Source organism: Mesoplodon mirus (genome assembly GCF_964341445.2).
Source record: "Mesoplodon mirus genome assembly, chromosome: 15".
NCBI classification, from domain to species: Eukaryota; Metazoa; Chordata; class Mammalia; order Artiodactyla; family Ziphiidae; genus Mesoplodon; species Mesoplodon mirus.
The window spans coordinates 38,340,677-38,358,532 of record NC_138991.1 but is presented as its reverse complement, the minus strand read 5'-3'; positions in this window follow the sequence as shown (position 1 = coordinate 38,358,532).

Sequence of the window (17,856 nt, the reverse complement as noted above, 5' to 3'; positions counted from 1 at the left end):
ATCCCATTGTGGAAAAGGCAAAACTATGGAGACAGTAAAAAGACCAGTGTTTTTCAGGGGGTAGGGATGAATCCAAGGAAGGAGGGATGAATAGGTGGAGCACAGAGGATTTTTAGGGCAGTGACATGACTCTGTATGATACTATATTGTTTGATACATGTCATTTATACTTTTGTCCAAACCTACAGAGCGTGCAATGCCAAGAGTGAACCCTAATGTAAACTATGGACTTTGTGTGATTGTGATGTGTCACTGTAGGTTCATCAATTGCAGCAAATATACTCTGGGGAGAGACATTGATCATGGGTGAGGCTGTGCAGGTGTAGGGGCAGGGAGTAAGTGGGAAACCTCTCTACCTTCCTCTCAGTTTTGTCATGAACCTAAAACTGCTCTAAAAAATTAGTCCTTAAAAAAATAGATATCTTCCTCATTGTATCCCAAAGTCTTCCCAGAGATACTCCCTGACCCGTATCTTTGAGTGTGTTTGACTCCTCTCACAGGTAGCTGGGTGCCCACTTCACCTTGTCCCTGGAAGGAGTTTTCCTGTTGCTTTGTGCTAATTCTCAAGCCCTTCTTAGAACTTTCCCCAGAGTATCTTCCATGTACATGGTGCTGGAGTAGGTGGAGACATATGCATTTATTTATCGATTCAAACATGCCCAATTTATTTAAGTTGTACCGTCTGCCCTGTGGCCTCTGGGAATGTGTGTAATTCTCAGAGGCAACCTTTAAACTAAATCAAACTGAAAAATGTATCTTTAAGTAACAACTTACAGATCTAATAACCAAGGAAGGCTGCACCCGAACACAGATGTTGTAAATCTATTATCTAAGTATCCTCTGCCCTAACACAATTTTCCCTAAAGCCTTTGAAATGTTAAATTTCTGCCAGACAAGCACACATGAATTCCAACAACTGGCTTGATGGATTTTTCACAGTTTTTTTCCATGAGTCATATTGCATGCTAGAAATATGCTGTAAGGAGAAGGCTATGAATGGGGTGAGTCTACTTAGCCAGAGAGTATGAATCACAAAATCTGGGGTTATAATGAGGTTCAGCCTGATGTGGGATGGTCAAGTTTGGGGGTAAGAGAGTCTAATGCCAGTGTATTGATAGGATGTTGTGTGGGATTATCAGGTCTTCTGCTCATAAATGCCGACTTGTGGTGCAGAAACATTTTCTATGGAGGACAAAACCAGCAATAGCTGGGCAATATCGGAAGCAATGTCCAGTCCGGGGGCCAAAGCAATGTGGAATTAAGCAAGGTTGTTAGAGATTCTATTGATCATGTGGAAATTTAGAGTTGAACCTCTATCCTAGCAGGCCAAGAGGAAGAACCAGGAACCAAGGACAAAGACATCATGGGGGAGGGGTAGGTAGGGAGACCATCATCTTACTTATCCCTGCCCAGGACTGACACCAAGTAGGAAGGGCTGGACCAATTCCAGAAGCCAGCCTAGTAGAGAGAGCCTGCCAGTTTCTTCATGTATTTCTTTGGTGCTGAGCCTGCAATTGGAAATAGGAGGAAGGACCACAGTACTCAAAGAAGCAGCCAGCACTGGCTAAATAAGCCACTGCTTTGGTGTCAAGTAGCTTCATGCTCATGCTCTTAAGGAAAGAAAAATCTACGACAAGTATCTCTTGGAAAATTCTATAAGGAATCAGCATCATCAGAGTCAAAGTGAGAACTGTTATTCCCAGAAAATCAGATGCTTCTTTGTAAGATTAATTACTGGGATTCACCAAACCCTGGCTTTGAGCTGATGGAGAAAGATTGTGAGGGCTGTTCTTCCCTTTTCCCAATAATTTAGCCTATGGGGTGGCAGCCCCTTGGCTCCCAATGTCACCTAGACATTACGAGCCACCTCTACCCTCCCTTTGCCCTCCCCTCTTCACCATACCTGGTGGGATATTTTCCAAAGTGGTCGTTACCAAACTACACTCTCACCATTGGACTATGAAAATTCTAGTTTCTCCAGATCCTCACCAACGTGTAGTATTGCCAGTTTTTCCCCCCTTAACTTTAACCATGTTTGAGATGGTATCTTATAGTTCTAATTTAACTTAAATCGTTGTTAACCAGTGATGTGGAACAACTTTTCATTTGTTTACCAGCCATTTGGAATCCTCTTTTGTAAAGTACCATCTCAAGAATTTTGCAGTAGCATGTTTGTCATAAATCAGGTGATTGATATGTGTGAGTTTGTTTCTGGGTGCTCCATTGTATTCCATTGGTCTGGTTTGGATCTAAACTTGTGCCCATATCAGTTGTATTTTTTAAATTGAGATATAATTGACATATAACATCGTGTAAGTTTAAGATGTACAATGTGCTGATTTGATACATTTATATATTGCAATAGGATTACCACTGTAGCCTTAGCTAATACCTATAACATGTCACATAATTATCATTTTTTTTGTGGTCAAAATATTTAAGATATAGTCTCTTGGCAGTTTTGAAGTATAAAATACAGTATCGTTGCCTATAATCAAATGTTGTACATTAGATCCTCAGAAGTTATTCATCTTCTAGTTGCAAGTTTAACATCTTTAACCACATCTTCCCAATTCCCCCCAGTCCCCAGCCTCTGGTAACCACCATTCTATACTCTGTTTCTAGAGTTTGGCTTTTTTTAGATTCCATGTCTAATGATATCATATAATATTTGTCTTTGTCTGGCTTATCTCACTTAGCATAATGCCCTCAAGATCCATACATGTTGTCACAAATGGCAGGATTTCCTTCTTTCTCATGGCTGAATAGTACCCCATTGTGTGTGTGTGTGTGTGTGTGTGTGTGTGTGTGTGACACTTAGGTTGTTCCACATTTTGGCTGTTGTGAATAATGAATTATCTTAATAGGCACAATTTTATAATAAATTTGATATCCGGTAGTTATATTTTCCAACTTTTTTCTTCTTTAGAATTGCCTTGGCTGTTCTTGGCCTTTTGAATTTCTATCTAAATTATAAATTTACATTCTTAAAGTATGTATTCAGTTTTCTGACATATTTACCCTTTCCACTGTTATTTTTAATACTTTGCTACCTAATTGTGTTTCTATATGGGGTCATTTAATATCTGCCTAAAACACTCTCTCTAGAATTTCCTTTAGGGAGCATTTAATGAGTAGCAATTTTCTCAGTTTTTGCTTGTCTGAAAATGTCTTTAGATCACTTTTAGTTTTAAAGGATATTCTCACTGGGTATATAATTCTAGGTTAGAAATAATTTTTTTTTGGAACCTTAAAAGGCACATTCCATTGTCTTCTGACTTACATAATTGCTGTTGGAAAAACAGCTCTCAGGCTGTTTTAAAAAATAAATATTGTTTATGCCTTTGAAGGCAACGTGTCTTTTTTTTTCTAACTTCTTTTAGAGTTTTACTTTGGCTTTCAGGAGTTTTATTACGATATGCCTAGTATGGCATTTTTTGTATTTATGCTTGTAGGGAGCTATAAAGCTTTTTGAATGTGTGGTTTAATGTCTTTTGTCGGTTTGGGAAATTTTTCAGCCAGTGGGCTAAAAAGCAGTACTTCTGTCCCATTCTCTCTTTTTCCTCCTTGCAGGAATCTAATTATAAGTATGTTACACTACTTACCATGTGTTATATGTCCTGCATGCTACTTTCTGTAATTTTAAACATTGTTCCTCTCTGTGCTCAGTCTGTATATTTTTCTACCAAGTGACCTTCCAATATACGAATCCCTTCCTCTGCTATGCCTAACCTGCTATTAAACCCTTGATTTTCAATTTTAACCTTTACTATTATTTTTTGTTCTAGAATTTCTATTTTGGTTATTTTTTATAGATTCTAATTCTCTGTTGACATTCTCCATCTTGTAACCTATTTTCCTAAACATATTATTTTAAAGTCCTTGCCTTACTATCTGTGTCACCTGTAGGTCTGATTCTTACTTCCATTTTATTTTTCCTCTTGGCTTTTGGTCACTTGCTCCTGCCTCTTGACTTGCATAATATTTTTTTAATTGAATGCCAGACATTTTTATGAAAAGTTGTAGGGTTCTGGATAACTTTATATTCTTCTAGAGTGGACTGAAAGTAATTCTGGCTATTAGGTACAAATGCCTTCATTTAATCAGGGACTGGGATGATTGGAGACTAGATTTAAGGTTCTATATGGGCTTGCCTATTTTTTGGTTCATACTTGCTCCTGGAGCATAGACCCTTAAGGTCGCAATTAAAACTCACCCATGAGTGCTTAGCCAACTTCTTGGCTCTTCCTGAAGTCCAGTATTTTTCCCTAGCACCACAAGACTGCTAAAAGTTCTATATGTACGTGTATATTTCTCTGAGCTGCCATTTTCTGCTTTATCAGTTTTTTGTCTAGCTCAGCTTTGGAGTCAGCAAATGCGGTGAAGTCAGAAGGGACACAGAATGTCTCTGTAGGTCCTCTTCTCCAAGATATCAACCCCTGGAAGTCTTTGAGCCCTGAACTCTCTATCTACCCATCCCCAAGATAGTGCTGAAAGCTCTAGGCGGTCACTTTCTGCTGGCCATATAAGCTCCAGGCTAGGGCTTGGAAAATTCCTTAAGGAAGGGAAAGCATTGCTCATGTGGCTTCTCAAGACATGGTTGCCTTTGTTGTGTTCTGACGACACCAAAAAGATCTTTTTTTTTTTTTTTTAATTTGCTTGTTTCTGGATCTCATCAGGAATTCTTAGTTGCTTTCAATGAGAAGATAGAGAAGAGAAGAAGAGAGGCACATTATAAAAGGAAGCAAAAGCCCTCAATAATTTAGTTTTAAGCAATCAACATTGCTCACTTGGATTGAAGGCTGGGAACGATGCTGCCATGTATAGCTTTGGTTACGAGCAGTGGTGTGCTGATAAATGTTTAACAACTGGCTCTCTGAAAAAAAAATCTGATTTGTGGTGTTTTACAATTTCTGTGGTGTAAATGCTCTACCATGCCAAATTTCCAGCTACCAACATGATGTCCCTGTACACAGAGTTGGAAAGAGATGTGCACAAGTGACTTTTGAGGGCTGCTGCAAGCTGACTCTAGCATACCACTACAGTATGCCACTAGTCTTCAAAGAGACCAACTGACCATTGCTGGCAACTCAGCTGCATTGAGTTCCTTCCATCCATGAAGGGCCAGGCGTTCCTCCTTATAGAAATATATATCAAACCTGTTATGGGTTTGCTTCCCCCTCCCCATCCCCCAGAGCCTCCATCAGTCCTCTCTTTTGTGACTTACATTCCTGATCCACAAGTATGAAATCCCATACAATGTAGCATCCATCCAGGGACCTACTTCATAGTGAAGAAGATTTGAGCATGGGCATGTTGTCCACCACTGTCATATAATCTACTATATAATCTAGAAGGAAATGACCTCAAAAAATGCTGAAGTAGCCTTCTATTGCTGAAACAACACTGTGCAAGGATAGAGTGGCATCCTTCAAGATACAGCATATACATTAAATCAGAGACCTTTATATGGTACTGTGTCCCCTATGGGAAGAATATATGCATCTGGGAACAAAGAAGTGGAGTCAAGTTTGCCCCTATTTATCATTACACCCAGTGACCCACTGAAGGACTTTGTATTTTCTGTTCCTGAAATTCTGGGCTCTGCAGGCTGGTCCCCAAAGGGGATATAGTTACTAGAGGGCAGCAAGAGTCCCACCAAACTACAAACTATAAGTGCTTTTCCAAGATACTTTGGATTCCTTGTGCCCAGGAATCAGCAGATGAGAAGGGGAGTCACTAACTTGGCACCAAAAATATTATTATGTTCTGTAAATACAATGGTAAATAGCTGTTGGCATTCAGATTCACACTGGAGAGCAAGCAGTAAGGCATGTAGGGGAATGTGGCATAAGCAGGAGGATAGAGGCTACTCAGCCTCAGCTGATTGTTGTGTTTGTCTCAGTATTTGGAGACCTTCCAGTTTTTCCAAAGAATCCATACATTTGTAGGTTGGTATAATATCTCCTGGTTTTCAGAGGCTGGATGCTGAACCTGGGTCTGGGGTCTACACTGTAGGACTGAATGAAAGATAGCTCAACTCCTTCTCCTAGGGTAACACATTTTGTCATGGTGCACCTGGGCTCCCTGGGAAGCAGACTCTGATACGGAGATGAGCATGTAAAAACTTTATTAGAGAGTGTTCTTGGAAAGGAGGAAGTGCCAGTGGAGAGGAGGAGAGAGAAGCCACCTTGGACTGAAGGAGACATTGAACTGTGTGACACTGTCTCAACAGAAGCCCCAGCCAAGCCTACAGAGAGGTCTCAAGATGGAAGGACCCTTCAGAGCCATCCCAAGTTGGGGTGAGAGGACCCAGCTTTCACACCCCCACATCCATCTGACATTGGATGCAGGCTGGTCCAGGAAGGGGCTGTGGTCTGGTGTTCGGTAGCTCTCTGCTGCTAAGGCAATGCCCAAAGGGAGCTGAGGGTAGATGACTCTGCTGGCAGCACTTAGAGCAGTGGAAGCAGCAAGTCGTTTATTCCTGGATCACAGCATCCACTACCAATAAGAGCTCAGAGGGGACCTGAAAAAGAGAAAGGTCACCTTCTTCTCTGGATTCAAGAGGGAGAGTATTGTATTTAGAGTTAGAAACACTGGTTACTTACGAAGGGTCCAGGGTGATGTCTGTGGGAACCTTGATGATCTTTACAATCTTGTTGAAATAGAATGTCAATCGTCCCCTGACAGTGAGAACTTGAACACAAGTTTGGCATTGCCACTCTGGGAAGTATAGGCAGGACTCCACACACAAAGAATCCTGATGGTCCCCTAACCAACCCACTCACTTTACAAATGAAGACACTTGGGCCAGAGAAGGTGGATGGGTTTCCTGATATCACATATGGCCAATCCCTGGTAGGTTGAGAACCAGAATCAGAATCCCTCACCCCAGCCAGGGGTCTCTTACTCTCTGCAACATCATGTCACCTCTAGGCTATCCCATCTACCATTTTAGCCTTGCCACCTGGAAGCCTAGATTTTAAATTCAATTACAATGGTGACTTACATGGTTACTGGGAGTCCTACATCGTCCATCCCCTTATGAATAAGAACCAATTAAAGTATTATGTCAAAGTTATTTATGGACTGTGTCTAGGCAAAAATGAGAAATTCGATTTGCATAGAGCACTATTGATTAGCATGCTGTACCATTGCTCTGAACACCATTCAGGACGGCGTTCAAGAAACTCTGGGATGAGAGGGAGATAGAGAGATTCACAGTGCACAGAGAGTCTCTATTTGTGAGCCAACTAAAACATATCACCAACCCCAGCTGCCTCTGTCAACCCTCCCTGTTCCCCCAGCACGACGGCACTGACAGATCTAAATATGAAGAAGAAAAATGTCTCCGGCAGGCTGTTATTTTGCTGCCTGAATTGTGTCAGGGAAGTGTAAATATAATCACATTTTATCCACCAATCTGAAATGGATTTCAGGGGAAGGGATCACAATGTAAGGAGAAATCTCTTTCATTGTAGCATGCCTTGATTGAAAATAACTCCCTTGTTACCATCAGTAATGTGTTCAAGGGAGAAAAACGCAGGGCAGTTCATGACAGAATTACTAGGCAATTCAATCAAAACCCCGTGCCTTACTTCGCAGGTTATATGGGAGACAGGTAAGTCCAAGGTTTACCTCAAGAGCCTGTGGATTGTTCTGAAAATCTTCATTTAAACATCGGTATCTCTGGTGGTTTACGCCGAAAACCATTGCGGAAACACTGTCCTCTCCAATGCAGACCTTTAATATCTTGGCTTAGCCAGTCCTATGCCCATCAGGAGAGCCTTTTAATTCCAGAGCGGGATGAACGGGCCCCCCTTGTTCCCTCTGAGTCCTAAACATACTGCATTTATAGTGTAATCATTCATCTCTTTGGTCTTACTTTTCTATGGAATGAATATATCTATACAATTGTCAATCAGACCTTCTTTTCAACATTTGATAGTCAGGATGAGTCGAAATAATTCATTCCCCAAACAGAGGCATCTGATATTTAATTGGACTGTGGAACCTTGGTGTGTGTGTGTGTGTGTGTGTACACACACATATATATAAGCATGTATTCATTCAAATTCTAAAAATATTTAAAATCATTATGAAGCACATTGATGGGCTTTTACTCTTTCTCTGCTACAGTAGCCCTAAGAGCATAGCTACTGAGCCCCAGAGAATAAGCACCCATTTAAGGATGAACAAATGCATGAAGGACCATTCAGATTGTCCTTGCGGCAGCCAGCTCCCAGAGATCAGGCAGTCTGTTCCCAGTCGCTCACTGTTGTCATAGCACATGTAACGTCGCTTGAATTAAGAGCAAGGGAAAGCGGCAGAGATCACCTTAGGTGTCTGCCAATAATGTGACTTGACATTTTAAGCTGGTCTCCTATTACTTTTGAACTTTTCACTGAGAAATATCCACATGACACCTCCTCAAAATTGTCAAGGCACAAATGTAGCCCTAATCTTCCCCACTCAGGCATTAAAAGGGAAGGAAAACAGAAGTATTCATGACACAGTTACATTCTTGGATGAAATTACAGATCTAAATTTAGAACTAGGCCAGGCTTTGAGGCTTGCCCTTCATTCGAGGTCTAACGCATGAAAGACCTCGTGTCGGGGATTTTTTCAGGCTTGCTTGGAAGGGGGCATTTAACCCAATTTGATCTACAGTGAATGCATTGGGAGCTGATTCTCTGCCGCTGGGGGAACCACGCTGCCTGCCCTGTGGTTTCTCGGCACTTTGAGAGAGATTCTTTTTGATGTCAGTGGGAGCTCTATTTCCAAAAAAGAAGCAGACAACATAGAAAAAAGGAGAGCCAGGGTCTCTGTTTCAGAAAATTTCTCCCCTGGTTTGTCAGCCAGTAATACCCACTGTGCCGAGGGCGGTGGCAATGGCATTACTTGGAGAGGGCTGGATGGGGGTTGGTGGGGTGACTTTTTCTTCTGATGAGAGAATTCGGATGGGATTCTCAGCTCAGACATTTTTAAGGCCAAACCTCTTTCAGTGGAGAACAATTAGGAGAGTCATCACTTGAAGCCATGTTGATTTTTCTACTATCTCAGCTACTTCACTAATGAAAAAAAAAATTCCCTAAAAGCACACAAAGTCATTGTCCATCAGTAAAAGAGAGTGAATTTGAATTTCAAATATCTTTTCTTTCACCCAGAGCCAAATGCTCAGTCAGCACAGCTTCTTCTCCCCGCCCCCCACCTCAGCCACCCCCATAAACACCCATAATCAAGGCCTGAGGTAGGGCTTAAATTAACAAATGATTGCCCTTCTTGACAATGTCATTGAAAACAGCACTCAAGTACTGTCGGGTGCCTCTCTGCTGTACAACGTGCATCAATTAGCTTTTGCTGCATAAAAAATTAGCCCCCAAATTAGTGGCTTAAAACTCTACCATGTATAGGTCACATGGGTGGGCAATTAGGGTTGAGTGCAGAGGGGGCTGCTGGGAGCTGCTTCTGTTGTCATGGACTGGGCTTGCTCAAGTGTTGGTGGGCAGCAGGCCATCCAGGGCCTCACTCACATGACGGGGAGTTGGCTGGCTATTGGTTAGGGGGACAGGGTAACTGGGCCAACATCCTCATCAGTCACCCAGCAGGCTAGCCCTGGCTGGTTCACAAGCTGATGGATGCAGGGTTCCCACGGACAGCAAAGAGATAAAACTGCAAGTCTTCTGGGGGCCTAGGATTTGAGAGTGAGCAGTGTCATTTCTACCACATTCTAGCAAGTCGAAAGACCAGCCTGGATACAAAGAGTGGAGAAATAGACTCAACTCCTTGACAGAAGCTCTAAAACCTCATGGCCAGTTTTTCAATCTAGCACACAAGGATTGCTGAGGTTCATGTTTTAATACAATAAATCCCATACATACGAACCTTCAAGTTGTGAACTTTCAAAGATGGGAACATGCTTATGCATGTCCAATCGTGTAAGGCGTGAGTGAAATTGCAGCTTTCCCTCCATCTCCTGTTGCTGACGATCCTTCAGCTCTACCATCTCCTACCCGCTCTCCCTCCTCCAGTCAGTAAGGCTTCTTGCCTGTTCACTCAATGCCAGCCTCTGTATGCCAGTTGTTATACTGTACTACTGTGCCTTTCAAGGTACTGTACTGTAAGATTAAAAATGTTTTCTTTATTTTTTGGGTTTGTTTGTTTTTTATGTATTATTTGTGTGAAAAGTATTATAAACCTGTTACAGTACAGTACTATATAGCTGATTGTGATAGTTGGGTAGCTAGGCTAACTTTGTCGAACTTATGAACAAATTACAAATGCGCTCTCAGAACACAATTCGTTCATATGTAGGGGACTTACTGTACCATGTAGTGTAGCTGAGAGTGTCTCATGAGCAGGGGCCAAGTCTCACTTGAGCTATGATTCGTGGCTACCTAGCCTGGCAGAGAAAAGAGACTGAACAACTGAATGCTGTTGAATGAAAGCAAGTTTTAAAATATATACCTTACAATTGTGATGTAGCGCTAGGAAAATAAACACAGAAAATGTCATAAGTCAAGATAACCTTGATTACTCATATTGAGATAGAAACAGCCACTGGCCCCCTATCATCAGGGTTCTCCTTCTAATTGCCCCCCAGCCTCCAAATGACAGAGGAGTCATTTTAAGACTTCACCATCTAGAAATATGTCAGGCCAAACCCTCTCTCTCCTACCTGAGACCTATCCATAGAGGATAGGTCTGAAGCTTTCTTTCCTCTCTGGTGACTATAAAGGAAATGTCCTTCTCCTTGAGGTCAGGCTGGCTCACCCTCCCCGTAGCTTTCATGGGATGACCGTGTGGGAAACCAAAGCATTAACCCCAACAAAAGTGACTCCCATATAACCAAAGGGACTGTTTTCTCTTTGCATGCAATTTCCAGAGAGAGCCTCCCCATTCCCTCTGAGGATGGTGTTTAGGACTAAGTTGAAGAAATCCCACAGGGCAGTGAATACAATTTGCCTTCAGTACCCCCAGCTACCTTTCTCTGCAACCCATTTTCCTTCCATTCTTTTCATGTCAACCTTTCCTGTGTTTGAGAATCCCTGTGTATGTCTGCTCTCACCCAAGTTCTCAGCTCTCAGCAAGGATAACCTATCAGTGATTTATACCTTAATGGGTTATACCAACTGCACTACCTTTTCAGAGGTATTTACAGCATCCATGTTAAATCTGATCTCTAATATAAAATATAAGGCTTAATTGCTTGTTAAATAAAAGCACAGCATTGCCTTAGATATTATAAAGTACCTACAAAAGATATAAATTAATTTTGGATGGGAAATGAACTGTACTTTTAAAAAATGTGTGAGAGACGGGCGAGAGCCAGGGTTGAAAGCGCGGAGCCCAGAGACGGGCATGGGACGCTGGCGCTGCTGCCGCTGCCATGAGGCCTGTGTGCGAGCGCAGGTCACTGTCCATGCCCCCCTTCCGAGGAGCCTGTGCAGCCCGTCACTGCCAGGGTCCCGGGATCCAGGGACAGCTTCCCTGGGAGAACGCACGGCGCGCCTCGGGCTGGTGAAACGTCACGCCGGCCTCTGCCGCTGCAGACTCGCCCCGCACTCCGTGCCCCTCCCTCCCCCCCCGGCCTAAGTGAGCCAGAGTCCCCGAAGAGGCTGCTCCTTTAACCCTGTCCTGTCTGAGCGAAGAATAGACGCCCTCCGGCGACCTACACGCAGAGGCGGGGCCAAATCCAAAGCTGAGACCCAGGAGCTGTGAGAACAAAGAAGAGAAAGGGAAACCTCTCCCAGCAGCCTCAGAAGCAGTGGATTAAAGCTCCACAATCGACTTGATGTACCCTGCATCTGTGGAATACATGAATAGACAACAAATCATCCCAAATTGAGGAGCCAGGAGTCAGTGCTATGCCTCTGAGGTTGGAGAGCCAACTTCAGGACACTGGTCCACAGCAGACCTCCCAGCTCCATATAATATCAAACGGCGAAAATCTTCCAGACATCTCCATCTCAACACCAGCACCCAGCTTCACTCAACGACCAGCAAGCTACAGTGCTGGACACCCTATGCCAAACAACTAGCAAGACAGGAACACAACGCCACCCATTAGCAGAGAGGCTGCCTAAAATCATAAAAAGTCCACAGATACCCCAAAACACACCACCAGACGTGGACCTGCCCACCAGAAGACAAGATCCAGCCTCATCCACCAGAACACAGGCACTAGTCCCCTCCACCAGGAAGCCTACACAACCCACTGAACCAACCTTAGCCACTGGGGACAGACACCAAAAACAACGGGAACTACGTACCTGCAGCCTACAAAAAGGAGACCCCAAACACAGTAAGATAAGCAAAATGAGAAGACAGAAAAACACAAAGCAGGAGAAGGAGCAAGATAAAAACCCACCAGACCTAACAAATGAAGAGGAAATAGGCAGTCTACCTGAAAAAGAATTCAGAATAATGATAGTAAAGATGATCCAAAATCTTGGAAATAGAATAGACAAAATGCAAGAAACAGTTAACAAGGACCTAGAAGAACTAAAGATGAATCAAGCAATGATTAAAAACACAATAAATGAAATGAAAAATACTCTAGATGGGATCAATAGCAGAATAACTGAGGCAGAAGAACGGATAAGTGATGTGGAAGATAAAATAGTGGAAATAACTACTGCAGAGCAGAATAAAGAAAAAAGAATGAAAAGAACAGAGGACACTCTCAGAGACCTCTGGGACAACATTAAACGCACCACCATTCGAATTATAGGGGTTCCAGAAGAAGAAGAGAAAAAGAAAGGGACTGAGAAAATATTTGAAGAGATTATAGTTGAAAACTTCCCTAATACGGGAAAGGAAATAGTCAGTCAAGTCCAGGAGGCACAGAGAGTCCCTACAGGATAAATCCAAGGAGAAATATGCCAAGACACATATTAATCAAACTGTCAAAAATTAAATACAAAGAAAACATATTAAAAGCAGCAAGGGAAAAACAACAAATAACACACAAGGGAATCCCCATCAGGTTAACAGCTGATCTTTCAGCAGAAACTCTGCAAACCAGAAGGGACTGGCAGGACTTATTTAAAGTGATGAAGGAGAAAAACCTGCAACCAAGATTACTCTACCCAGCAAGGATCTCATTCAGATTTGATGGAGAAATTAAAACCTTTACAGACAAGCAAAACCTGAGAGAGTTCAGCACCACCAAACCAGCTTTACAACAAATGCTAAAGGAACTTCTCTAGGCAAGAAACACAAGAGAAGGAAAAGACCTACAATAATGAACCCAAAACAATTAAGGAAATGGGAATAGGAACATACATATCGATAATTACCTTAAATGTAAATGGACTAAATGCTCCCACCAAAAGACACAGATTGGCTGAATGGATAAAAAAACAAGACCCATCTATATGCTGTCTGCAAGAGACCCACTTCAGACCTAGAGACACATACAGACTGAAAGTAAGGGGATGGAAAAAGATATTCCATGCAAATGGAAACCAAAAGAAAGCTGGAGTAGCAATTCTCATATCAGACAAAATAGACTTTAAAATAAAGACTATTAGAAGAGACAAAGAAGGACACTACATAATGATCAAGGGATCGATCCAAGAAGAAGATATAACAATTGTAAATATTTATGCACCCAACATAGGAGCACCTCAATACATAAGGCAAATACTAACAGCCATAAAAGGGGAAATCGACAGTAACACATTCATAGTAGGGGACTTTAACACCCCACTTTCACCAATGGACAGATCATCCAAAATGAAAATAAATAAGGAAACACAAGCTTTAAGTGATACATTCAACAAGATGGACTTAATTGATATTTATAGGACATTCCATCCAAAAACAACAGAATACACTTTTTTCTCAAGTGCTCATGGAACATTCTCCAGGATAGATCATATCTTGGGTCACAAATAAAGCCTTGGTAAATTTAAGAAAATTGAAATTGTATCAAGTATCTTTTCCGACCACAATGCTATGAGACTAGATATCAATTACAGGAAAAGATCTGTAAAAAATACAAACACATGGAGGCTAAACAATACACTACTTAATAACGAAGTGATCACTGAAGAAATCAAAGAGGAAATTAAAAAATACCTAGAAACAAATGACAATGGAGACACGACGACTCAAAACCTATGGGATGTAGCAAAAGCAGTTCTAAGAGGGAAGTTTATAGCAATACAATCCCACCTTAAGAAACAGGAAACATCACGAATAAACAATCTAACCTTGCACCTAAAGCAATTAGAGAAAGAAGAACAAAAACATCCCAAAGTTAGCAGAAGGAAAGAAATCATAAAGATCAGATCAGAAATAAATGAAAAAGAAATGAGGGAAACGATAGCAAAGATCAATAAAACTAAAAGCTGGTTCTTTGAGAAGATAAACAAAATTGATAAACCATTAGCCAGACTCATCAAGAAAAGAAGGGAGAAGACTCAAATCAATAGAATTAGAAATGAAAAAGGAGAAGTAACAACTGACACTGCAGAAATACAAAAGATCATGAGAGATTACTATAAACAACTCTATGCCAATAAAATGGACAACCTGGAAGAAATGGACAAATTCTTAGAAAAGCACAAACTTCCAAGACTGAACCAGGAAGAAACAGAAAATATAAACAGACCAATCACAAGCACTGAAATTGAAACTGTGATAAAATATCTTCCAACAAACAAAAGCACAGGACCAGATGGCTTCACAGGCGAATTCTATCAAACATTTAGAGAAGAGCTAACACCTATCCTTCTCAAACTCTTCCAAAATATAGCAGAGGGAGGAACACTCCCAAACTCATTCTACGAGGCCACCATCACCTTGATACCCAAACCAGACAAGGATGTCACAAAGAAAGAAAACTACAGGCCAATATCACTGATGAACATAGATGCAAAAATCCTCAACAAAATACTAGCAAACAGAATACAACAGCACATTAAAAGGATCATACACCATGATCAAGTGGAGTTTATTCCAGGAAGGCAAGGATTCTTCAATGTACGCAAATCAATCAATGTGATACACCATATTAACAAATTGAAGGAGTAAAACCATATGATCATCTCAACAGATGCAGAGAAAGCTTTTGACAAAATTCAACACCCATTTATGATAAAAATCCTGAAGAAAGTAGGCATAGAGGGAACTTTCCTCAACATAATAAAGGCCATATATGACAAACCCACAGCCAACATCATCCTCAATGGTGAAAAACTGAAACCATTTCCACTAAGATCAGGAACAAGACAAGGCTGCCCACTCTCACCACTCTTATTCAACACAGTTTTGGAAGTTTTAGCCACAGCAATCAGAGAAGAAAAGGAAATGAAAGGAATCCAAATCAGAAAAGAAGAAGTAAAGCTGTCACTGTTTGCAGATGACATGATACTATACATAGAGAATCCTAAAGATGCTACCAGAAAACTACTAGAAATCAATGAATTTGGTATCCTAATGATGAAAAATCTGAAAGTGAAATCAAGAAAACACTCGCATTTACCATTGAAACAAAAAGAATAAAATGTCTAGGAATAAACCTACCTAAGGAGACAAAAGACCTGTATGCAGAAAATTATAAGACACTGATGAAAGAAATTAAAGATGATACAAATAGATGGAGAGATATACCATGTTCTTGGATTGGAAGAATCAACATTGTGAAAATGACTCTACTACCCAAAGCAATCTACAGATTTAATGCAATCCCTATCAAACTACCACTGGCATTTTTCACAGAACTAGAACAAAAAATTTCACAATTTGTATGGAAACACAAAAGACCCTGAATAGCCAAAGCAATCTTGAGAACGAAAAATGGAGCTGGAGGAATCAGGCTCCCTGACTTCAGACTATACTACAAAGCTACAGTAATCAAGAGAGTATGGTACTGGCACAAAAACAGAAAGATAGATCAATGGAACAGGATAGAAAGCCCAGAGATAAACCCACGCACATATGGTCACCTTATCTTTGATAAAGGAGACAGGAATGTACAGTGGAGAAAGGACAGTCTCTTCAATAAGTGGTGCTGGGAAAACTGGACAGGGACATGTAAAAGTATGAGATTAGATCACTCCCTAACACCATACACAAAAATAAGCTCAAAATGGATTAAAGACCTAAATGTAAGGCCAGACACTATCAAACTCTTAGAGGAAAACATAGGCAGAACACTCTATGACATAAATCACAGCAAGATCCTTTTGGACCCACCTCCTAGAGAAATGGAAATAAAGACAAAAATAAGCACATGGGACCTAATGAAACTTCAAAGCTTTTGCACAGCAAAGGAAACCATAAAGAAGACCAAAAGACAACCCTTAGAATGGGAGAAAATATTTGCAAATGAAGCAACTGACAAAGGATTAATCTCCAAAATTTATAAGCAGCTCATGCAGCTCAATAGCAAAAGAACAAACAACCCAATCCAAAAATGGGCAGAAGACCTAAATAGACATTTCTCCACAGAAGATATACAGACTGCCAACAAACACATGAAAGGATGCTCAACATCTTTACTCATTAGAGAAATGCAAATCAAAACTACAATGAGATATCATCTCACACCAGTCAGAATGGCCATCATCAAAAAATCTAGAAACAATAAATGCTGGAGAGGGTGTGGAAAAAAGTTAACAGTCTTGCACTGCTGGTGGGAATGTGAATTGGTACAGCCGCTATGGAGAACAGTATGGAGGTTCCTTAAAAAACTATAAATACAACTCCCATATGACCCAGCAATCCCACTACTAGGCATATACCCTGAGAAAACCATAATTCAAAAAGAGACATGTACCAAAATGTTCATTGCAGCTCTATTCACAATAGTCCAGAGATGGAAACAACCTAAGTGTCCATCATAGGATGGATAAAGAAGATGTGGCACATATATACAATGGAATATTACTCAGCCATAAAAAGAAATGAAATTGAGTTATTTGTAATGAGGTGGATGGACCTAGAGTCTGTCATACAGAGTGAAGTAAGTCAGAAAGAGAAAGACAAATACTGTATGCTGACACATATATATGGAATTTAAGAAAAAAAATGTCCTGAAGAACACAGGGTAAGACAAGAATAAAGACACAGACCTACTAGAGAATGGACTTGAGGATATGGGGAGGGGGAAGGGTAAAAAAAAATGTGTGACCACAGAGAGTAAGGGGCCCACCTGGGATGGGGGAACTATCTCCATAATTCCTCAAACAGAACCCTCTGATCAAGTAGTTATTTGCCTCTGACTGAGGTCACACTGAAGGCTTGTAATCTTTCAAGCTGCCCCCTTGTTCAGCTCGAAATACTTCCCTTTCTTAGTGTCTTCCATCTAGATCCTGATCAGGAGTCTTGAAATACAACCCGATTGGGTATTTGCCTGTGGTTCCAAGGTGAGAATTAGAACCTTCCCTGAACTGGCATATCCCCCAAGGATCCCAGTCATCTCCCCTGCCTGTATTTGGAGCACTTTCTGATGTAGAAACTACTGCTCAGGTGGAGGAAGCCTGAGTCTTGATGGCATGTCTCAGGGGGATGCTCTATGATCACCCTTGTTCTTACAAAGCATCTCTGGGAAGTCCCTGCAGAAGAGCACAAGAAGTGGACGTGATGAGAACTCAGCACCAAACACACACAACCAACAACGAAACCCTCAGGGATTGCTCCAGTTATAGTTAGGGCAGGGTCTGCACTGTCCTATATATGCATGCTTTCTCCATTAGAGTAACCATCCATTAGAGAAATAAAGACTGAAAGAAAGATGGAAGAAAACAAATAAAATGTACAGAGCCATGACTGACTCATTACTCTTCACTGCACCTATGGGAAGGGGATGGATGATCTTCCCAAATAGCCAGCAGGCTTAGAGTG